Below are 25,000 nucleotides of genomic sequence, written 5' to 3' on the forward strand. Positions count from 1 at the left end.
GATCCTGACACGCGGACGGCGGCCGGGTTCCGGGTATATTAATAGAACCTAGGGCATTTCAAGCGCAACCGCCAGGACGGCTTTAAAGTGCTAGCAGCGATTGAAGGCGTGTCAGAGGGTGGCCGGTTGAAATTTGTGGCAACCAACATTGTCTCCCCAATCGGTGCTCTATCCTGCTTTTACTGCAGCTGACAGGCCACGACCGACGCGTTTGCCATCCGTTTGCAAAACCGAATTGAGTTGAATTGCCCGAGGTCGGGGAGCAGAGAGCAGAGTGACTGGTTTGCTTGCTTGCAATCCTTGCTGACCCTGGCCATCTCCTCCCATCGGTCGGACCGATGTCCGACGTAACGACGCAGGATGGCTGTTATGGCTTAATTAATTTCATTTCGCATAACTCCACGACAACTGAGAAGGCCGTGACTATGCGCGCGTGTGTGTTTGGCAGGATCGATTGCCACAAACAACCGAATGCCGCACCTTCATCAGTTCACGAACCAGTGATGGGGCCTTTTTGGTGGGGGGTGGAATGAGATAGAGAGTGGATGATGGAACGCCGATAACAATAAATCCGAAATCCATCGTTGTCGTCGCCGGTTTGTTGGCACAGAGCGAGCGACACCGTGACGCGCCTTCATTGGCTTCGGCGTGCACTTGGGTTTTCTCTGTTTGTCTGTATATTTCGCGTTCTGTCGCTGCGGTGACTGCTTGCACAACAGTGAACGCGTCGAAATGCAAACTTCCGGGTCTGATTGATTACAGCTAAAGTTTATCAATCAAATTCCGATCCCACTCTGTGTTTATGTGGTCTGCCCGAGCGTCGACGATTGTGTTTTATGACGGAAAGATTGTCCTTGTTGTGGTTTTTTTGTTTGTTGTTTTTTGGGACGGTGGTTGCGGCAGTCCAACACCAGACCCAGAGGAGTCTGTCAATAGTGCTTGCTGACCGCTGATTACAAGTTTGCATAGTGGTTCCCCCTCCTGGCCCTCCAAAAAAGGGCGGTTAACGACGGCGATGTTTGTGATCGTCGGTCGTTTGGGGGTAAAGTAAATTCAATCAGAATGGTGCAACCGGCTGCTGCTGCTGGTGCTGCTGATGGAATAAGAGAAGAAACTTACTCCAGTCGTCGTCGTCTCTGTATGATGGATTGCGGGTACGCTGCAAAAGGGAGAAACAAACAGAACGGAATTAGTCATCCGTGTGGACTCGCGACGTCGTGGCGCTGTTGAATGGTTGTTTTTGTTTAGATAAAGTTTTCCGCGACCAACAGTGGGCCTCCGTTTGTCTTCGTCTCTTCTGAGAGACAATAGAAGAGGGATTGCTTGCGATCGTCTCGAAACGACAATCCGTTCATCCGCTTGCTCGTCTTAAAGGTTGTTGGACAGGATCTGAAATATATACACGCTTTGTGTGGGGCTGTAATGCTTACATAAACAACATAAAAGTAGATAAACTTGTAAATCAAGTTCATAAATTTGATCCAGCGCCACTCTAGGCTTAACTGAATTTTGATTGAAGATTAAAAATGATTGTCTGCCTATTGCGTGATCCCGTCCTGTCTATGGATGCAGTTTGATTGCAAGTTATGGAAAGCAGCTGCAGTTCAACCTTCCGCATTCCAGTGATTCTTGGCAATATGATTCTTCTTGAAGTACTTTTCTTAAGATGGAAGATGGATGGATTAAGATGGATTGTAAATATGGCAAAAAGGGCCTTTTCAATTGAATGAAATAAAAATTCAATATCTATTCAATGAACTAAACATATAGTATATTGATTTAATTTCTGCTATCTTTTATACCCTTAGCATTGTCAAAGATTCTAGTACTGTTGTCAAATGAGAAATAAGAAAACTGAGCGAACAACGAGCAGGTTTATAACGAAAATACACTCAGTTGATTTCTCTGTGTTTTCTATATCGTTGATAAACGATAATTTTGCTGCAACGCAAAAACCATCCCTTGTAAATCTACGACTCAAAACCAACGAGCCTCCCTGCAGAGCCATTGTCTACATGGGATGCTTCAAGTGCATTGCCCTTGCACGACGAATGCATGCCCTCCTCCCTGGGGGGATGGCATTTAGTCATACAATTTAATCAATCGCTCCTTAACCACCCTAAGTATCGTTTGGCATTTGGCCTACCCTAATGATCGTTTGGTGGAACCTAATCCTTCTTCCCCTGGGGGACGGTGCATTCCGGTCCGTTCCGTTCCGTCCATCCGCGTCGAACGCATCCGTGGTGCGGTCGCTGGTGTAATGCCGCTTGTGATTCGCTCACTTTTCGATTAACAACCATAATCAGCTTCACTTCTCGAAACCCCTCTGCTACTGCTAATGACGACCACATCCACATGCTCGACACATGCTCTCCGACGACTTTCCCCCGATGGAGTGACTCCCCTGGATATGCCACAGCGCGGGACGGGAATGTGTCTTCGCAACAATGCTGCTTCACGGGCGCGCGTGTGTCTGCATGAGATTATTATTGTTGCTCGTCGGCATGCATCGACCACAGACCTGGAGCTAGGCGGATGAACGGGCACTAGCTCGTTCGGTCGTCCGTTCGCTATGCTCGATTGATTATTACATGCAGCAGAAGCAGCAGCAGCAGCAGCATCATCGCGCCACAAGTGCATCGCCATCAATTTAGCGAGAGGTGGTTTGTGTGGTTTTTGATCCATTTTCTGCTTTACTGAGTCCGTGATGGAGTGTGTTTGTGTGTGGTGGAGCGGTCGTGTGTGATCCCTTGGTAATCCATCTGATGCGGCACCGAAGACCGAAACAAGGTTTTGGGGTTTTTCAAAACCAAAAAAACCCTCCAGCAACAACAGCACGGCGTTTGGCAACACATGTTGTGTTCGCTCGTGATCTCGATTCAAACGGCACGACATTCGGTGACCACCGACCACAGCAGCAACAGCCTGGCCGTCCGGCCACACGGTGCCTTTACACGGTGAGATCGCCGAGATCCTGGCGTGACGATGCTGGTCGCGCTCGCGGTGGCCACCAATGTTGTTACACCATCTCGCATGCCGCGGTGAGCCTGCGGTGGCTAATTTGATTGAACTGTCCGTGTGCGTGCATGTGTGTTTGTGTGTGTGGTCGGCACCAATGTTTTGTGGACAACCCAACCCCACAAGGGGAGAGACTCCACAACGTTTCGAAATCGTATCGCAGTCCGGTCTGCAGGTTGATGGATGAACCGCGATCGGAACGCTGACCGTACTAGCTGGGAACCGGCGCGCGTTCTATTCAAAACGAAGAATCGACCTGTTTTTGTACGTGTGTTTGTGTGTGTGTGTATGCATGGTTTAGCACTCGCGGTACATCCGTGTGAACCTGGCCTCGTCTCCGGCGCGGGTGCCAGAATTCCTGGCGAGAGGTTGCCAGGCGCCTGGCGGACACATCATTAAAACCAGTCCTCCACGGCGCGACTCCACGTATGATTTGATGGACTGCAACGAATGGATGCCGCTACCGTGTAGTGCAGAGTCTTGCCATTGCCCATTCGCTTCGCTACCGAACGGAGGGACTGCGCGGTGCTGGTCAAGTTTCTCACGATCATCGCCATCATCGTCGCCTACTCGTCGTCGTGCAAGTATGTAGCGAGGTGCGACGTAAAGCGACGTAGCATACCAGGGAATCATTGCAAAACATTAGCTAAGTACGCGCTGGTACGCGTTTAATGGACTCTTGGGTGCTCCATTTGGAGGCTCGGTTGCATTGTTAAGTAGCCTTTCCCGAGAGCGTACCAACCACTAATCTGTCGCAGCTTCCCAGTTTAGTCGCTGCCTACAGTTCCAGTTGCTTTCGTAACGCATCGTTCATTAGCATGGTTTGTTGTTGGAAATGTTTGAAGTGTCCAGTCCAGCTTCATAGCACTCATTGCTCATCGCTGTCAACGTAACGCGCGAGTCGAGCTTTTATGGTGGTATCCCTGATTAGGTCCGCCAGAGAAATGGAACAAAACAAGGAAAAGATACCAGCACGGGCTACCAGTTATCAGCTGGATTGTGTCATCGCGCCCGTCCAGCAGTCCAGTTCCCAACACCAGAGGGATAAATTCGGGCGAAAAAGTGTCTTTTTGTCCAAAATGCCTCACCACCGCTAGCAGGGCCAGAAAGCGAAAGGAAGCAGCATAAATAAGCATAAAACTCTCCAATCTCATCGCGACGCCGCTCGAGATAATGCGTGGGGCCGGATGCATGAATTAATGCAAATGAGCCCGGTGACCGCGGTCCGAAACATAAAAGACATTCGGAATCGGTGTTGTCCGGTCCGATCTTTGGTCTCGCGTCACTGTTTCCCATCGACGAGCCCGGTGGCCGTCAAAGCCCATTCAAGGCACGTGGAGAGAGAGATCCAGAGTGATGCAGTCAGTCGCGCTGGAAAAGGGAAAATACTGGCTGGCCGGTTCGCGCGCTTTTGTCGTAACACCGCTTGTCGGCCATGCGATACGATGACCGGGAGTTGTCGGGAACAGGAAGTGACATAAAGGAAGGGCTCTGGTAGGTGGAGGTGTGCATTATGCGAGTTGAGCGGTAAATTCAAAGAGTCTTTATTGAATTGAATCTCAAAGCAGCTCTGGCGCAGAGCTACATTTCAAAAAGATAACTACGGGAGTACATTCCAATCCGAGGAACCTGCGTTAAAGACTTCTTCCTTGCGTTCTGTTTCCATACAGCTCGTCTCCATCTCTCTCTCACACATACAATTTCACATTGTCTTTGTCTCTCTGTTTGTTTTTAAACTTTGATTGAATTTCCCGTGTCTTCAACCTTCCAGCAAACGATGGCGCAAGTAGTTGAACGCTCACATTGCACATCACCACCACCTGTCAGCAGACATCTTCTATAGCACTGTCCTCGAACTCGAACGTCTCCTAGCATTTCACATTATCTCCTTCTCGTTTCCCCCCTAAACTGACGGTACAGGGTTTCAATTTTCGATTAAAAATTCCAACCTTATCACCTCACGGAACCCCACCCCACGGTCTCCTTTTTCCTCTTTACCTTCTGCTGTTGACACACCCAGACCCAGTCGGTGCACCAACCAGACCGTGCACGTCTGTGTCAATTTCTGGTCAAATCCTTGTCACACACTCACACACACTCTGTCTCCGCATTTCCAATCAGCATAAGAAAGCCAAACAAGGGAAAATCAACTGAAAAAAAGAAGTGAGCGAAAATGGCAAACAGCAGCGCGAACTCGCTGCTCGGATGTCTCGGTTTTCATTTTCACTCGTCAGGACAAGGGGGGCAGCACGTGGTGCGTTGGACGGTTCGGCCAAAAACCCAAACAAACCGCTCCATCGTCGGGCGACAAAAAAAACGGAACTGGGTGAATTCCGTGTCGAAGTGTCCCCCCCGTCGGTTCCGGTTTGCAGAACACAAAGATCCATTTCCGATGGTCAAACGCAGCACGGGTGGTCAAAACGAGAGACTTTCAACCTCATTTTCGGACGGCATTTTTTGCTTTGGGGTGATGGTTCTACCCAAACTCCACGTTTGAATAGACAGTGCGGCCATTCAACAGCAATCAGCAAACTGGCTGGTAGCGAAAGCGGTGTGCCCTGTAGTGCATCCTTTCCTCTACATTACATTTCCGGTCGCATCGGGAGGCACGAAGTGGCCGTGGCAATCCGTCGTATCACTCCCCGAATTGTTTCCCCCCGAATGTCGAATGATGATGATGAGCCACGGGGCGTGGCAGGCAACCCGCATAAACGTGTGGTTTTTGTTTTTTAAAGTGAAAACACATTTCCTGGAACCGCGACCGGAATGTGAATTCGTCGTCGTCGTCGTCAGCGTCGGTTTTGCATCCACCACCCGTTGGCCATCATTGTCCAGGACCACAAACAAACAATGTGATGTGACCCCGAGAAAATGGGACGAAACGGGTGTCTTCATTTGAATCAATTCCATTCTTTTCGTCAGTTTTTCTCAGTTTTCCGCCCGCAAAACGGAAGTCCATTCTTTGGGCTCGGTCATGGCGGGGCGGGGAAAAATGTCCGGGGGAAGAGAGGGAGGAAATGAGTGAACAGAAGGTTCGGCGGAGACCAGTGAACAGTGACAGTGAAGCTCATCATCGGGGGGTCGGTTTTTGTGATGCCTGCGGGGTGTGTCCAAAAAGGGACCAAGGCCTTGTGTCAATCCATGGAGCAGTAGGAAGTCAACACCTCTAGAGTCGTGCAGAATTGCTGCAGCCTTCGTGTTATAACAGAAATTTGTCACAAATTCGTCCAATTGTTCCTGGACATATTCCGTTTGCCTCGGCGGTCCAGTCAATGGTGAGGAGATTGGCTTGGTTTTTGTGAGCGGAAATGCGGAATCATGCCAGCAAAAAGGCCGTGAACGACCGAGACACGAGTGCAATCTGCGCCGTTGTCGGCTCGACAACGAAATACGTATTTTTCAGTTCCGTATATTCCGCCGGGACCTCGACGTCATGGCAATCCTTTGAAGGATGCTTCTTGTAGCGGTCCGACGAGCGATTTCGGACAGATCTCGACGGATACTAAGGATGGATTGTGTGCCCTTTTTGTTGGCGTTTTTCGGTGCTACCGGCGATGCGCGCTTCCTTCAGGACTCTTGACACACACACACACACACACACACACACACACACACACACAGTCACGCTTTCACGCTTCTTGTGGTTGCGGGGCACCGAACGCCATCTCACACACGTCAATCTCGCACTCTGCCATCTCACCGGCAACGGTGGCAACGTGATGCTTGTGTCGTGTTTTGGTTTGATTTAAAAATGCATGTCTTAGGAGGCGAAGGCACAACCTGGCGCCTGCTGCTGCCGCTGCTGGCTGGCTGTCTATCTGTCAGGAGAAGGACACCACCAGCGGCAGCAGCAGCAGCAGCAGAAGGTTCGCCAAAAAGCGAAACGAAAAAATCGCTTTTCGATCTGACGCGTCAAGCAAGCAGCTTCACGGTACGTCACAACGACGGGTTCGTACGGCTCCGGCGAACGAGCTTCACCAAAAGTGCATTTAGGTGTCATTTCGCTTGCAGTGCTTGTGGCGAGTGAGCATCCACCGGGAGGGACATTGACGTTCCGTGCCAATAGAGAGAGAGAAAGCCAAAAAGAGGGAACCAATTTATTGCCGTTTCAATGGTGCACTCGCCGGGTTAATGCAAATGCAGATGCATTCACTCTATTCTTTTCGTTTCCATCAGGTAGTGCGAGTGGCGTAATCGATTTTCGTTTACTTTTCCCCACTACTCTGGTCCAGTGGTGTTGTCCAGGAGGTCCATCACCACCAGGGACGACACCCCGGTAATGCCACAATTAATTCATGTGTCCAGAACATGATACCTCTCTGGGACCTGGGGCGTTGTCCGGTTTTTATTTCTTTTTTAATGCTGAAGGGCTTTGTTTTGGGGGCACACTACAGGGAGCCAGGGTGGAAAGCGAAACGGAAAGCAAAACTATTATGATGAAGAGCATTGGAGCTTCTCGCTGGCGCCTCGCTCGTTTGTGGACGAAGGGAAAGTGACAAAAACTTTAACGAGACGGCAAACGGACCCCACCACCGGATACCACCACCGTCGCCCTTTAAACGGTGGTTGAGGCTACGTGTTTCAGAGGAGAGGATCGAGCGTTGCTTTCCGGTTGGAGCCGACGCCCGAAGATGGAAGAAAGTTTTACTTTAAATTGGCTTCTGGCTGTAGCCTCCAGTTTCGTTCCTCTTTTCTATGCTGCCAGCTCTATGTGTGTGTGTGTGTGTGCCTCTGGGCAAAGTTGACTATCCCTTCTTCTGCTTCTACGCTGTTCTTTAAGTGAGCCACTCAGGCAGATCCTTAACGCCATCCATCTCGAACTCACCTCCCCACCCCCCGAGTAGCACCAGCCACACCTTGGAATCGATTCACTCGAGGAACGAAAATCAGTTTGTACTGGTAGCACACTAACCACCGAAGGCTTCCTTCGATCCTGGTGGCTCATCTCACCTTCAGCGATGTGTCAGAAGGATCGAAGGAAGGACGTAGAAGAGAAGCGGCCCCCGCTGCCTCAGTAGGCGGCAGCTGGCTGTCATCGTTTGGGGATTTCCCTTTATTTTGAGGGATTTTTTTGTTCCCGATTTTCTCATCATCCTCCGGGCGGCGGCGGCGGCGGTCCGGAGTCGGTACTGTCACTCCTGGCGCAGAGGCGTAAAGCGCTCTCTCTCCTCTAGTGTGTCCTTTCCCTACCCAAAAAAAAACCCGAGAAGCGAGAAGAGAAATTGAAGTAAACAACAGTAAACGCCTGTCGGTAGTAGGTAGTTAATAAACTTTGAAAGTGACTTTGCACATACACACACACACACACACACATATCGAGTGAAAAGCGAGGTGGCCTGGGAAGGGGGGGTGTCGATGAAGAGTGAGAGCGAGTGTCTGTTATAAGCTCTGGTAGTGTGGTGTGGACAAGGCGAACGATCAAGTGTTTTATGTTGCTGGATGGCGCTTTTTTCTCGCTTCTTATTTTATCGAGCATGTGTGGTGGTAGTGAGCGATGAAGGAAAACAAAACATATATTGCCCACCGGGGTCGTGCGGCGGCCCCTCACCTTCTTTGCTTTCCTCCATTTTTAGGGGTGCCTTTTCGGTGGCGGAGACGGAGAGAGTGGCAACTAATGAAATTGTAACTTTTGTGGCTAGACGGTATGGAGGAGAAATGAGTGGAGTTTTCTGGTCGTTCCGAGTGACAAAATTGGAGAGCTACAGGCTGCTCTGGCATGTACACAGTATGATGGCCTCAGCATGGTGGCCAATATGCTGGGTCACGATGTTGCCACCACCGGGCGATGATGTAACGCGTAGTAGGCGACGCTGGCCGACAGGTGTGACAGCCACGGCACGAGACTCGTTCACTTGAAGATTGAGCCTTTCCCTTTGATTTCGTTTTAGCTTACTGTTCCGTGACCAGCTGATCGACCAGCATGACCCCAGCACTACAATCAATAAGCGTACAGCGCGTGACCCCGGAGAAGAGCGCACATCGATTGCGTTTGTATTGATGTTTCAAAATTGAAATTTAAAATCCTACGAAATGGAAGGTCGATCTGATGGTGGAATGTTGTCATGTCGGAATGCTAAACGGTCATGTCGATGCCCTTCATCATCCCCAATGGTGTGTGTGTGTGTGTGTGTGTCCGAGCCAGTGATTAGGTCATTTGTCGCGTGAACAAACATTCCACGAGGAAAGAGAGAGAAAATGAGAGAGAGTGAGAGCACCATTCTCGCCATACCAATCCGCGGTGATGATCTGCGGGCAGCATGGTATGCCATGATAGGACCCTTGAACGTTGCCAAGACGGACGCCCGCCACTGCACGGCAATCAGCTGCTGCTGATGACACCAAAAAAACATTCCACACTCGATTATGTCATCCAGGACGTTCGACGATGGATGACGGATTCGTGTCGCCGGACCGGACACTGTGATGTGGTCAATATTGACCCAAGCGTAATTGCGGGATGTCCAAACAACTCGCAAATCGGCTAATCATGCGTGGCACCTTTCTGATCATCGAACTGGAGGGGGAATGTCAATGTTTGCAATGAAGGTGGAGCTCACCTCTCCCCCACCTGGGGGGTGTCATTTCTCTCACACTCTTGACCGGGCGAATCTTCACTTTTACCCTCGCGGTGGAATCTTCATTATGAAAATCATTTCCAGCGCTAGACACGCACAAGTACGCTCTGATCTATGGTTTGATTGATTGATTTCCGCTAAGAAGCAGTCGAGCGCATGACACATACCGTAGCCCTCATCATGCTCATCGCCATTTGATCTTAATCCGCGGTTTCGCATGAATTGAGCAACATAATAAACGACCTCTCTCGGGCTCCTCTTCAGACCAGATCCAGTGGCATTCTGATTTCCATCGTTGGCCCCCTTGTAAAGCATAATTACTACCGCCGGCATTCCAACTTTAAATTAGGAACCTGCCAACTCTTATCGCGCCGCTTCATTCATCGGGAAAATGGCGTACACAACGCTATATCTCCACGAGTCAGCGGCTGTCAAACGCAATTTGAAAATATCATATTTTACCAAAAGTGACACTTCGCGTCGAGCGCTGTTCCGGAAGCAGCTCAGCATAAGCAATCGCGCCATTCCGGCGTTCCGTCCGTGCACAAAAAACCATTGACTGACGACTTTCATCGGTAGTACCATATCACGCGGTTCATTAGCTGCGAATATCCCGATACTGCGCGCGATCCGCACGGCAGTGATAGCAGGAGAACGAGCCGCCACCACTACCACCACCGTCTACATCGGCTGCTGACACAGGACGTCGTTTTCAATCAAACTTCTCGCAACCAAATGCCCCGTGTCGGTTTTGTGGCCAATTTTTGAGCCGAGCTAGAAAGTCTGACTTTTTCCCTAGAAGAGAAGGAGCGCGGGGGGAGGAGGGAGTCAAGTGAATAAATTAAGGCCATGGCGTTCCCGGGAGATTTAGGATTGCGATATTGTAAAGAAGCAAAGAACGAGAAAAGCAGGGGTGACAGGCAGCGGCGGCCATCAGGATCGATTAAAATCTGCCAACACGCAGCCCGAGATATGCCACGGATAGGGGCCACAGCGAACATGGTTCGATTTTTGGGCAATAGTTTTTAGAAATGCTCATCACATTTTTCTGTGTGCCGGTGTGTGTGTGTGTGTGTGTGTGTGTGCGTCTGCGGTGGCCGGCCAGTGTTGCTGATGTGGCAAAAACGAGACAGAGCGAAGGAAAACTGTCCGTGGCCGGCCAGCAAATTCAATATTGACCGAAAAGATGGTAACGGAGTGCCGGCCATGCCATGCTCTAGGGCAACGGCATTGTATAACGGTCTAGAGGGGCCCAAAAAGGGAGATTGGTGGAAGCGGAAACATTGAACTTCTATTGGATTCTGGGTGTTCCGGGCCGGCCGGCCGGCAGCCCGTTTGTGTGGTTTTTTGAAAATTCAATCACAGCACAATTTTCCCCTGCACTGCATCCATTGGCGGAGCCGTGTATCGTTCACTAGGGAGTAGGCGACTATGGCGACCGGCCAGTCGGCCTGCTAGATGCATCCAAGGGTTGCCTTGTGAGGGGGGCTTTAATGAAATTTTACTTTTACTGCCTGCGGGTCAAAGCCATACGCCGGGGCTCAAGGATTCAAATTTCGTTCAATACAACATTCAAACATTATTTACGAACCCAAGGGCCATTATTTGCAGTTCATGCAGAGGATCCTTCAGAATTGAACCGAGGTGAATCTTCCATTGTGTTGTGCCGTATCGGTAGGCCCCCCGTGTGTTCAACGACGTAGGCTACTCAGACCATCAGAGAGGGCTGCGGAGATCGTAACTATGGACCAGCATCACGCCACCGGGTTTGTAATGATAAACATTGCATCGTTGGTTTGCGGACCAATTGTTCGTTATACCTCAGGAGAATGCTCTTCTCTAGGAACCAGCAATATGTCGTCGGTTCTGGTCAAGTAGCATTCGTGTCTCTTCCCCCGCAACTCCCCCGGGGGGGAGCAGACAAATAACTTGCCAACAGATGGAATTTAAAATGTCTTGACATTGACAGACACTCACGTCACATACGCAAATGAGTAAATGACGAATCTCGGTAGCAACGACCGTGGAGCCCTTGTGTGAAGGCTTGGGTGGGTTGTAGAAGAAGTGTAGCCCTGGGTCGTATGAAGATGTCTACCTTCCTTTCACTGAGTCGCTGCTGGCGGTGACAAATGTACGTCCATTATGTTTATCTTGGACTCTCGCAACGGAAGGAACACGTGAATTCTTGTCGATCCTTACCGTGCCGGAGAGCTTCAGATTCGTCTCCATCGTCAGCAATGTTGGCACTGTCTGGCATGATGTCTGTTTTACATCTTTGGTCGTTTTTTCTCTCTACTGCGGGGACACCATGTAACACATGCGGATGTGGTTGGAATAAATTCGTCCCGGATCGTATCATTTCGTTTACTGCTCGACCTTTCGACTGTAGCACTGAGAACCGGCACGCACCTCACCGTAAAATATGATACCCAGAATCTGCTCAGATACGCCATCGTGAAAATGGCACCCAAAAAATCCAATAATCGACAGCAACATCAGCCATTGTGATGCTACCGTCGAACACACGATGCATTGCGGTGGATGACTAGAGAGCTGCATTCCAACGGTGAAACGGTGAACTTTGAATCCCGATCCCGAATGGTCAGGACATTTGGAAACCGCGGATAGAAAAAAAACTCCGGCCGGACATTTAATTGCTTTTCCTGGACCCCGGTGGTACGGTGGTGGACGAATCTACGAATCACTTATTAAATGTGACGTCACGTCTGCTCTCGATTGAATTCATATCCTCTGGCCGCCCCCACCGGCACCCCTGTTAGGCTGCAATTGCAATTGCATTTCATCGTGATGTCAGGAGTTTAGAGCATTTCGCATTTTTTTTCGCTTGTTGTTTTGTTGCTACAATCGCTAACGCTATCTGCATTTCTATATACCGCCATGGGTGCAGGGGGGAGAGTCCGGAGGGCAAAGCGTTAAAGTGGAATGACATTTATCATCCGGCGGGTGTTGTGTGCGCGCGTGTGTGTTCGGTCTTTGCGCGCTTCAAATCGCTCGATAGGCATCGCGAGAAATGAATGTCAGCATACAGGGTGACGAATGGGGTTTGGGGGGGGGGGGGGGGGGGCACTAGTCGCAACTACTGCCTCTTCTTTTTCTTCGTCGTTTTTTTTTTGCGATCCTCCCGTCCCGCCCGTGTGACAGACACCCCCCGGGTTAGAGGCCATAGAAAATGGGACGAAAAACGGATAAAAACAAAAATGCCCCCCCGGGAATTCTATCTATTCAACTTCGTCGTCGTCGTCGTCGTCGTCGTCGTCCTCGTAGTCGTTGCCCTGCTTGCACTCATTTGACTTCTGTGGTGGTTGATTCCGGCGGCGGCTGTTCTAGTAGGCGACCACGCGCTATACAGTGTTGCCAGTGAAGTGTTTGCTTGCTGGACTGGTTTTTCCCCCTCTTTTCATTTTCTTCTTTCATTTTCCGCATTTTTTCTAAAATAAATTTCTACTTTTTTGCATAATTTTTAATATCTTTTGCTCTTTCCGTTTTTTTCTCTCTTCTCTTTCGTGGGCTGCAATTTTACTGTTACACTATCAGCGGCAGTGGTAGCGAGAACTTTTATTGATTCCGCAGCAAACGGTCTGCAGTCGAGAAGCGCACAGAGTAGGCTAGCAAAAACAAAAAACAAAAACGTTCGTGAGCATAAAACCCTCTCATTCATCGGGGTGTGCGCGCACACACACCGAAGAGTGCCGTGCAATCGCTGGAGAAGAAGCAGATGATGCTGATGTCCTACGAACTGTTCGCGCGCGCGCGCGTGTGTGTGTGTGTGTGTGTGTGTGCGTCCCAGAACTGCGGAACGCTTTTTACAAATATCTCTCGAGACCGCGAACTCCCAAACGAAAGTCACTGACGTTGGCGTTGGGCCGCCTGAAATGACAAATTTCGCTCCATGCTTTATGGCATCGTGGTGCACGCTGTTGTATGCAGACGGGGGAGAGTGTACTAGAACGGACTCTAGAACGGACATCCTTTCTGCACCGCCCACCAACCCACAAAAAGGGATGACAAGTGGTGTGTGTGTGTGCGCGCAATCGTCATTCGGCTCCGCATAGTGCGATTGTGATTGCACTAACTGTGGGCTCAGTATACTAACTGGCCCCAGCTCTGGCATGCCTACATGGTAGCGTAAGCTCGTGTGTCGCCCTTCTCCTCCCCAGCAGTCTCTCCAGTCCGGAAGCAACGCCGGAAGTAAACGCCATCAACTAGGGAGCGAGGGAGTGAGTCCTGCTCCGTTCTGGTGCTTCTGGTCCGTTCCGTTTCGGTTTCTAATTAAATTTCGTGGGACCGGAGGGAATGGGGAGATGGCATACTACACAAAAAAAAAATGGCGACGCTTCTTGGCATTAATTAATTTTTAAGATCATAATAAATTTGCACTCCGCGCAGTCGGCCCGCTTCCTGAGTGCTCCCCCGTGTGGGGCGAGGAGGAAGCTCCGGATGAACGGTGATAAGGGTGGAGAGAGAGGAGCCATTGAGAAGAATTGATGACGCCACCGGTGCGTGATGACGGTGCTGATGATGCTGAAGAAATTATGCTCCACTCGCGCAACATAACGATAGAGAGAGAGAGAGAGACATGAAGAGACCGTGATGCTGGAGAGTATAACGTTCATCTAGAGACGAGGACGACGACCTCCGCGATCCTGCGTCACGTGGCATGTGTGTGTGTGTGTGCTACATACGGACCATTAGCCCTCATCCTCCTCATCCTACTCATCCTCCTCCTCCTTCCGACCGCGTATGTAACCACGGCTTTCGTGGCGTGGATGAGGCAGATAATGGCATTATTAACGTCGATGCCGCCACGCTGAGTAATGGAGCACAGTGTGTATGAGTGGCGTAATGTTTGCGCAACTATCTCCTCCTTGGCCAGCAAAACAAACCACCGTACGTACCACCGGCGGGATTTCACCGCCAGCAGCCAGCACGTGCACTGCAGGAATGCCGGTAAAAACCCACCTGACTGACTCTTTAAGGCGGAAGGTCCTTACCGGCGTACCATCGCGTCATCATCGCTCAGTGCTCGGTCGATGAGTTGTTTTTGTCCGCGCCGCTTTTACGCAGAACCGACAGGACATTCACAAACACAGCAGCAGCAGCAGCAGCGGCAGCCGCGGGACTAACAGGAGTAGTAGAAGGGACAGTTTTTTGCATTTTCTGTTTTTCTGTTTTTCTTTCTGTTTGTTGTTTCGTCTTTATGGCAGCGCCGAGGAGACCTTTCGCCAACAGCAGCAGCAGCAGCAGTAGCAGCAGTAACGGTGGCGCCGTCTCGACGTCATCCGGCTTCCCGTGCGCCCTCGCGTTCTATTCCCTTGGTACCTTCTGCTTGGTTCCACGCCTTGGTTCTCTCCGCGGTAGAGACAACCTGCTGGTAAATGGCAGCTGGCGTGCCAGGCTCACCCGGGAAAGTGGCCACTCGCAAGAGGCACGCCTGAACACGCAAGAGCAGCAGCAGCAGCAGCATGCACTTTGTGGCAAAACTGCAAAACATGCGAGGCAAGAAGGATCCTCGTGACGCAATAAAAAAGTCATAAAAGTGGGTGGCGCTAAGAAGGATCAGGTGGAAGAAGGAGAAGGAGGAAAAAGGGAGGAGAGTTGCTATAAACATTTGCATCATCCACTAGCGGCCGTGCGAAAGGCGACACACTTTTGATGGATGGAGTTTCGCTTTTGCACTTTGCACCCGGTCGTCTGCCCGGTCCCTGTTTGGAGTTATGCTTATCTATGCTAAAAACGAGTATGATGGAGGATGTGTGTGTGTGCGTTTGTGTGCGACACAACACATTACAATTTTTACCATAAAAGATGGAGCCCCGAAATTAAGCATTATGGCGGGTGAGTGGTGCCTGGTACACTAAAAGGCGGAGCGACGATCGTCGTCAATCAAGATCATCATACTTTCCGTTCCGATGACGACGATGCTGCTGCTGCTGCCTCTGCTGCTCCTTCGGCCGGAGAATGAACTACTAAATTGTTGCCGTTTGTCTCGCGCGGTGAGCGAATAAGTCACATTTACAGGCGCCTTCGGTCCTTGGCTGCCCTTGGCTCTCTTGAAACTGAAACTCCAATTCCAACCGGTTCCCTCGCATAAAACGCAACGATGCGTGCACTTCGGGGGGGCGGCCAGTCTGCTGCCGGGGGGTTAGGATGATGCTGTGTGTAAATGTAGCATCACTAACGAACCCCTCACCGATACGGATAAGGTTCTTGTGTGACTTTACTTTTTATGGCGCACAGTTCTGTTGCTGCTGCTGCTGCTGCTGCTGCTGCTGCTGCTGCTACTAGAATCTAGAGCATTTCGTCGTTCGTTGGGAGTTACTGGATGAAAATTGAATAAAATGTCACAATATGCTTCGGTCGGTGGCCAACGGTTGAGATGGTATGCGGGGTCTGCATAGCATGGCCACTTGTACCGATGATAAATGGATAGCCATTTGCGCGCAGAGAATGGACCACCGTGGCGATATCACAGCCGAGTGTTAATGGTTTCGGGGTTCTAGCGAATCATTTAGCGTCTCTTAGGAGGAGTGGCTGGTAGGAGGCTGATGGATGCAAATGACAGACGCAGACCGGGCGCGTCTAGTTCATTTTGTTACGAGGTCACGACGGACGGGCGGAATCTCGACTCGACTCGACTTACTTTTACTACCTTCAACGGTCCCTAGGAGTCAGTCGTTTGCCAGTAACAACCGCAGATGTTCGAGACGAGAAGTACGATCACACACACACATCGCTCTAGTTCTCAGGCCCTCGGAAGGGAAGGCCCTAATGTGGGCGTGTTGCATAAATTTCATAAAGAATGAACCATCTCGTGGCATAGAATTATTGTCAGCTGAACTGAACATCATTCAAGGCACTCCTTCGCCTCCTGCACTGGATTCTACGTTCATTACGCGCTAATGCACCATCAGGATCACTACCAGAAGTCTCCTAGTATCCTAGTCGGCGGTGCTGTTCCCGGTTTTTTTTTTCCCCGATGAATGTCGTCTATAACTTTGAATACCATCCGTGCTATCGAGAGTGATGTCGAAGGCGACACACACACACATCCGGCAAGAAGTGGCTAACACAAGAATAATGATAATGATGATGATGAAGAGAGCCAGATATATGGTGGGGGCACTCGCTCGCTTTTGCTCTCCTCCATCCAACCGTGAGCAATTGTTGGCGCTTGAGTGATTCCGCGGGTGAGGGCAGCTTAATTTTTTCCCAATTTTTCCCGACTTCCGACAGACAGAGTTCCGCGGATAGTCTGTCAGCCCCCGTGATGGTAGCATCTTAAGGAAAAGTTCTTTTTTCAGAACCCCCGCGCTCTATCTACTTGTTACCGGGCACCGGCCCGGCAATGGGAGGGCATTAATTTGTCGTTCGCAATTTAAGTCCGCGTCGGGTTTTTCGCGGTCGAGCACCCGGGCGCAGCGAGTGCATCCCGGTGCACCTCTCTATAGCCACCTCCAGATGCAAGGCGCTAGGATGGAATGAAGAGAACATCGCAGCAGGCGCTGATCATGCGGATCGCAGCAACCGGCACAAAAGAAAAAAAAGGAACCTCGTTCCGGGACCTTCGTTTCCAATATTGCTCACGCTCGCTCGCCCGCTCGCTAATCCTTGTCACTTGAGAAATTGATTCATTTTACGCTGCATGAGCGCATCTATCGGGAAGAAATGGAATAAAAAGGGTGTTTTTTTTTCTCCTTCGTTCGTTTTTTTTTTCCACTCTATCCATGCCACTTTGCATACACTCTCCAGGAGCAAGGAGTGTGCGCGCGTGTGTGTGCCGCATATATCCATATAGGACACCGGCACAGGGCGGGCGCGAACGCGTTCCCTGAAGGTACTCCTCAACGGCGGATCTTCTTCGTATTCATGCGCCGCTACCATATCTACCATTTGTTTCCGGAGGCAAACTCCTAGAACTTCCCTCGCTCCCTTGAGTAGAGGGACGAGAATGAAGCGTTTTGCCAGGCGCGGCAAGGACCACTTGGTAAAGGGATCGGGGGGGGGGGGGGGGGGTTCTATTTTTACCACTTTGAGCGCCCTTTCCCTCCGACCCCACCCTCGACCGGTGCGGTTCCATTAAACTGTCTCAAGATTTCCGAGTTCCTTCCGGCAGCGTGGTGCTGATGGTGTTGGTTGGGGCCAATGGACGCCCTTTTTTCCTGGGCTTATTCTTCCTTCTTTAAAGCCGACCCCGGGTCCTCCGTACTGATCTTCTGGTCCTTCTGCGCTCGTTCATCTAACAAAAGAAGACTTTCGTCGTCGTCGTCGTCTTCTTATGAAAAGCATATGGTATCAACCGGTACCACTTCACGCGCACATCACGACCACCGGGGACACCAGAGTAAACCGTTTCCTCTCGCCACTCCACCCCCCAGGGGGTGCCTTTCTTTTGTCCTTTCGGCCTTCGGCCTAGGATGCGACCGGTCAGAAAGAGCGATGGGGTAGAGACGCAAGGCAGACGAACGCGTGCTAGTGACCCATTAAAAAGTGGGAGAATCCGACACACTAGCAGCAGGACCACAGGATTGCCTTGGCACCTCGTCGGGATCCCCCGTACCAAAGCAACGAAGAGATAAGAGAGCAAAACGAGAGGCGGCGACGGCGGCGTTGGTGACGACGGCTCTGTGGACATTCGGAATGAAGTGTACCGTGCAATTTTAATGATGTTTGTGTTGATAAATATTTTCTATAAATCCATGCCGGCCCCTTCGCCACGGTTCCATGGACGACGTTCCTTTTTGGTGTGACCCTTTCTGAAGAGGACCAGGAAGTGCGGACGTGGCAAGGGGTAGATGTGTGTCCACTTGGGACGGACCGCAGCTGTGCGCTCCTGGAGCAGTGTAGAGTGGATCTCTATGAATGTTATATGCTGTAGCGCGCTCAAATTGCCGCCATTTGTTTCCGGAAACAGAAACGAAGGACCTCTAGTTGGCCAGCAGCGGAAACGAGTAGAAAAGTGAGGAACTGTTGGTACTGTGGAGGGGCGCAGATACGGGCACAAGTTGATTGCATATCCCCGGACAGCGTTTCATTTTCGTTCTCTATCTCTTCCACACCTGTCACCGCTCAGGTTGATACACATTTGTCTCGGGCAAACAATTAGTATTAGCGAGCGAGCGAACGAGCGAATGAACGACCGAACGAAGTTCCTCCTCAAGTAAGCATAAGAAGTGGCAGCTCGTTATGGTTCCTTGGGAGTACAGTTCTCCACGTCCAGTTGACACACTGATTGTAGGGAACGAGGCTGTAGGGAACGAGGTTTCTAATCTGATCATTCCCCGCTCCCCGGATCGAGCCCGAATCGATCGGTTTTGCTCTGGACCGCGGGGGGTGGGGGGATCGGAAAGAAGCGGAAAAAGTCCAAACTCAGCACCTACCGATGGCCGCCGGCTGCTGCTGTACTGGTGGCGTGGCATGTGGCAAGGGGAACCTGTTGTGCATTAAACTAATTATGGTGTGTGTTTTTTTTTTGCTCCGCACTCCACCACCACTACTCAACACCAAACCGATACCGATCTCGCTCTCGCATCTCTCGTTAGAGTCAATTAATCCTATCCTCCTATCGGTTCCAGTATCCCGGCTTCCGCCCGGCGGGGCCCGGCCGAGTGTCTTCGTTTCCCGTTAGAAACGTGTCCCGTTTGCTGCTCCAGATAACGGCGTGCCCACCATAGTGGGCTAGTGTTTCAGTTGTCATGGAGCCGTCGGCAGAGTTGATGATGCAGCAACACGCACTCCCCGCACCCCGCACACTAGACTGCTGCTAGGTGCAAACTCTACACGTTGTTCACGTTGCGTGCATGTGTTTGGCCATGTGTGAAGCATCGGCATCGGCTCATCATCAAGTTTCCGCCTCACTGCACACCGTCTCACAACTGACGTTCTCAGCAACTCGGCGTCGACGTCTGCGTCTTGGCGCGATCCCCATGGATGGCAGCATGGTTATGGTTTGATTTTTCCATTTTTTTTCAATCCAAACCCCAAATCCAAATCCAAATAATGATAGAGTTTGTTGCGGTTCTTCACACCATTTCGTTCCAGCACAACCGGATCCGGAGGTGTTAGACCAACAGCAGCAGGTTCGGTTGATAAATATGATTAGCCAGTCGAGAGAGAGAGAGCATGGAGATGCAATTGATTAACATGCCGCGATAGAGTGAGCGAGCGAGAGAGCTGAACGAGAACATTTACAGACAGGCACAGAAGGGAATGTTTGCTTATCAGTCAGCTCTCGGCTATCCGAAGTGCCATCAGCTGCAACCAGCAAGCTCCACTGTACCGTGGCAAAACATGCGTAACAAGCCAATCCTGGCAGACCGAAAGGCGAAGAGGTGTGCGGTGCTGGTATAACCAGCCTCCCCGGACGATTGTGGTTCCGTTAGAGATATGCACCGAGGGAGGGAGTCCCGTACCACCGCTAGGACTGGACTAGGCAGCGGAAGTGCTGGAAATAGTTTTCCCGATGGAAATGCACATGATTTACTGCTGCTGCAACTGCACTCGGACGGTCTGGTCTGGTCCGGTTGCAAGCAAGCAAGCAAGCAAGCAGTTGCAGTTAGTTAGTTAGCTGGCTTGTTCTAACTCTCTGTCGGGGCCGAGTGCGCTCCATTACACACCCGGCATGACTGATGGTTACGTGTACGATGCACGTGTTTTCTGCATTTCAATGCATTCTAACGTCCGGGGATGATTGCTGCCCGTGTGCTGGTGGTGGTGGTGGTGGTGCGCTTGCCATTATGTTATCACTGCTCGCACGCTGTTGCTGGGTCAGTGTGTAGTTTTGAGCTACATTTTATCAGCTCAATTCAACTTCAAATCACGATAAAAGCCACCATCAATCACTCATCAACATCCCTACACGCCTCTTTATGCAGCTTGTTAGCTCTGCTCTGGCCCTGGCCGCTCGATCCTGAACTCAAACCTGAACCCGATGGAATGGCCCGATTTGGTTCGCCGACTGATTGCTCTTAATAGTGCGCCCTTTACAGACTCCTGGTCATCGTCGAGCCAGTTTCTGTGTTTTTTTCGTTTCGCCTCCTTTTCTTCATTTTCTGTACCACTTCTCGTGCTCTGGAGGACCATCTGTTGATCCTCGATTGCATTGAAAAATCCGACAAAAAAGCCTTCGACCAACTTCGAACCGGGAACGGGATCTACCACGGTTCGGTTTAGTGGCAAGTGTCGATGATTTGGCCTCAACATGGCACCGGGCTTTAGTTATATCATCCCGTGAGGATGAGGATGAGCACTGGTACCGGTTATAACCGGTTCAGAGGCTGCGTCACCTCACCAACCCGCTTGCCAAACCTTCGTTTCCCGGCCACACTGAGGGGGGAAAGCGTAACGAGCGCTCCAGATGAAAACAGGTTTCACTTCTCCATTCCACTTCCCGCTTCGGTTTTATCTCTATCCGGACGTCCGTATAACCTTCTTGGCCAAACATAACACCGTGGTGCGCGTGCAGACCTCGAGCGAGGTAATAGTCTAACCTCGGGTAAGACCACGGCCACGGCCATGCCATGGTGAGGGAATGATAGAAAACGGAATGGCCCGGACTGGCCCGGCGTACCGCTATGCTGTGCGATGCGCGCACATCGAGTTGCGAGTGATGAAGATTACCCGTTTTGAGTGCCACCTCCAACACGCGCACTGCGCTTCCTCCAGTCGGCTTCTCCTCGACACACATAACCCCAAACCCCGACCGAATCGCCCCGCGCCGCCCCGCCCCGACGACACCGGCAACCGGTCAGCGGCGGCCGTCGGCATGGCGCAATGTGTGGCGTGCACGCGCGTGTACACATTACGGTGATTTCCATCGGTGGCCATAAATTTTCCTTCGCCAACATTCATGGCCAAGTCTGTGTGTGTGTGTGTTTGAGAGAGAGAAAGAAGGAGAGGGAAAGAAAGAGAGCAATGGTGCCGGCAGCAGCAGCAGCAGGTCGGTATGTGGGTCAGTAGTTGCACCGGTCTAGACCTTTAGCTCTCCGTAGGTCTACTCTTCATGGCCTACTGTTTGTACCCAACGCTTCCCCGTCCCGCCTAAGAACACGTTTATCCAGAATCGAAACCATCGCAAACGTGCTGGAATCTGCTAACGAATGGTACAAAATGGCGTCGTTTTGCATGTACAGTTTAATGTCTAATCCCGGAGTGCAGTTGAACTCGTTGCCAGCTCAGTCAGTAGTTTGTTGCAGTTTGCTCTCTCGGGGTTGACAAAGCGGACAAACGGTCTCGATACACGGTGGCATTTGCTTCGTAAGCTCTCGTTGCCGCCGGTGATTTGTGACCTCCGGTTGCTGCGTCGAAAGTAAGGCAGCAGTTGAATCGGAACACTCTTCTTTGCATAGAATGATTGATGAGATGGAGATCCACCGGGAACTGCTGCCCCCCCAACAATACACGGAGAATTCGGAGCTAACGGTTCGTATATCGGATTTTGGGGCCTTTGGTTTTTTTTCTCTATTCATTCCGGCCGACCCTCATGCTCATCTTCATTCTCGCTCGATCTCTCTCACACACTCGCCAGGGTCAGGGGCAGGCTCACTCGATGACGGCCTGCTAATAGGCCGGCAACGCATTAGCACCTGATTGTGAGGCTATCGACCTAAAATCTGTTTTCTTTTCGGTGAAGTGGTGGGATTGGCTTGTCTGGTCGGAAAAAAAACGTGAAGCAGCAGCAACAGCAGCAAAAGATCAAGTGCGCAAAACCCTTTTTTTGTTGTTGCTCCCGTGCCCCGAGAAGGAGAGGAAGACCGGTGAGGTGACCCTTCACACAGAAACCGGTATCGAACGCCGCACCGCAAACGATGGCATCGAATGCGCCGGAATCTAGGTTAACAGGTACAAATCGCCCCCGGGGCAGGGCTGGCAATCGCCGACAATCGCGAGTTGCGGTTTTGTCGTTTTTTGGTTGTTTCGCTTGTTTCGACCCCTCAACCTGCTTGCTCCGGGGTAACCGCTCTCCAGCAGCAGCAGCAGCAGCATCATCATCGTATGGCCCCGCTGTTGGACCTCCAACAAAGCGGAATTGTTCGCGGTTATATATACCTCGGCTCTTCTCCCGGCTCGGTCCCCCGCGGCTTTCGCTTGCACGGGATGGTCTCCCCCCGCGCCGCGGCCCAAAATCTGAGCGCGAATTGTTCGTCCGCATCCCCTCCTCCCTAGTGACCGCGATTTGGGCCGTTAAATTGAAAGTAAATACCTTTCAAAATGGATACTCTCTCGTTCCGTCCCCCCCTCCGCCCGTGTTTTTTGGGTTGGGATGACTAATGAGTGTGAGCGCGCTTTTAATTAAAACTTCTGCTCCCTTTGGTGGCGGTGGCCTTGGGATTGGAGTGGTCTCCTAGAGTAATTGACACCGGTACACGCACTGTGTGTGTGTGTGCGTTCACTGAAGTCGATTAGTCTGATGTGATGCGCCACTTATCCGGAGAGCAGAGCGGATCAACGTTTCCCCGGAGCTACTTCTATTTCGTCCTGCCATGCCAGGCCATTGGTCCCGGTTCCTGGTACGTGCGTGTGTGTGTGTGTGTGTGGGCTGAGAATGGCATAAACATCCTTCACCATGGAGTGGAAAAAATAATTCATCATTAAATATGGATGCGAGCAGCAGCAGTAGCAGTAGCAGCAGGAGCGCTATATACTACTCATTCATTCATCATTTCATTCTGCGTCGCGACTCGCCCCATGGCCTAGGTCCTAGGACGCACACGGACGCACACATTCCGGCGCCAATGTGATGGGTAGGCGGTGGGCCAATTATCCTGTCATATCCATTTCACCGACGGAGTAGAGTTTCTCACGTTTTTCCTCGAGACTATTTTTATGTTTTTTTTCCTCTCTCTCTCTCTCTCTCTCTCTCTCTGACGTACGTGGTCTCGCCGCTGGCCGGCCTGGAGGGCAATTGTTACCCTCGCTGGGCACGGATCCGTTTTGCGAGATCCGTGTGACCGATCGTGTGTGTGTGCGCGCGCTGGCCGGTAACAACATTACTAGACACAAGCCACAAACAGCTACTCACGGGTCTATCACTGGAATGGGATACTACCCTCCGAAGGATATCCTGTGTGTGGCCAGATGAAGTGGTTGCGACCGAACCCAGTCGGGCGAACCCGGCTACGTTGTCGTTAATAATTCATCCGCATTTTATTGCGGGGATCGCTATGCTACGCGCGCAGCTCGCCGCTTGCTAGATTATGTTCACTGCGTGCCACAGCTGGACGCTCGCTGGACACGAGAACGCGTCGAGTCCGTCGAGTTCTTTTACCCCCTTTTTTTTTCGTTACTTTCGTTCGTTTTATTTTTGTTTTTCTTCCCCGGTTTGCTTCTTTTTTTCCGGACTAGAGGGTTGAAGCACCTTAGACCGTAGGACCGCGCGTGATGAAGCGTTAAAGGTGCGTAGCCGGTGGAAAACGATGGATGAAGAAAAGGATGATCCACCGGTGGCCGGAGTGTTACGTTCGTTATGATTGGTTTTAGGGCTAATGCTCGTTTGTTCCGGCGATCGTTGACGCGATTTACGTCACTTTTGTGATGCCGATCAGCATCTCAAGCGGTGCGCTCGGTTCTGACAACGTGTCGTCTCGCATCGTTTGGCTTTGGCGGGTGTTTCAACGGACCGTGTCCGTCGGTCTCTGTCTAGCCTGCCTGTTCTGGCTGTTTAGTCTAACTTGGTTTTCCGGGGCGTTAGCCTCAGTTGCCGAAAATGTGGCTCCATCCATCTTCATGGATATCAATGAAGATCTATCGTTTGTTGAAATGCAATGTCAACATCTACTTTTGGTTCTTTATGTCGTACTCTGGATGCTTTCTGTATACTAATAATGTAAGTAATAAACTGGAATGTTTTTTATTTAATCTCTAAACCAATACTCAACAAAATATGTTTGCTAGTGAGAAGAATTTCACAATTAAATTCAGATCGATAGGCATTCATATAATTGGAGTAGCATTTGAAGATGAACCTACTGAAGAGGTAGAGCAACTAAAAGGCACAAAGACATGAAAATCATTCAAGTTAAAGAGAAGTAACTTAATAAACCCCATTCTTTATGCAATCTTGCACATACTCTTCCTGGCAGACTGTCTCGAGAAACATTTTCACAGTAAAACGCATCCGGAGAAATGCTCTGACCACCAGCAAAGGCTTTTGGCAACCGTTCCACACTCCTAAACAAGGTCACGGTGATCACGCGCCAATGTCGAGTCCCCGAAAAAGTGATTTGTCACGGTTTTGTCCAGCCACTTTCTTCGCATGTGCGTCGTTGGCGTCGTCGTCGTCGTCGCTCGCTCGTTGGTCATGCCGGTCCTACCGAACCGAAATTGGACCAATATTTAGGTTATGGAAAATTATAATTGCAGATGCGCTGGCATGATGCTGATGATGGCAG

General features: G+C 50.9%; 1 protein-coding gene and 1 long non-coding RNA gene across 3 annotated transcripts in view; one reads left to right on the plus strand and one right to left on the minus strand.

Annotated features, from left to right (window-relative positions):
- LOC125948358 (rab3 GTPase-activating protein catalytic subunit) overlaps positions 1–25,000 on the plus strand; it is a 112,577-nt gene that overhangs the window by 57,574 nt on the left and 30,003 nt on the right. The window lies entirely within an intron of this gene.
- The window catches only part of LOC125948367 (uncharacterized), an 88,336-nt gene that overhangs the window by 43,342 nt on the left and 19,994 nt on the right, over positions 1–25,000 (minus strand). Inside the window, exon 2 of the long non-coding RNA XR_007468568.1 lies at positions 1,120–1,159. This is a non-coding gene — a long non-coding RNA (uncharacterized LOC125948367). The remainder of the gene's footprint in view (positions 1–1,119; positions 1,160–25,000) is intronic.

Source organism: Anopheles darlingi, chromosome 2 (genome assembly GCF_943734745.1).
Source record: "Anopheles darlingi chromosome 2, idAnoDarlMG_H_01, whole genome shotgun sequence".
NCBI classification, from domain to species: domain Eukaryota; kingdom Metazoa; phylum Arthropoda; class Insecta; order Diptera; family Culicidae; genus Anopheles; species Anopheles darlingi.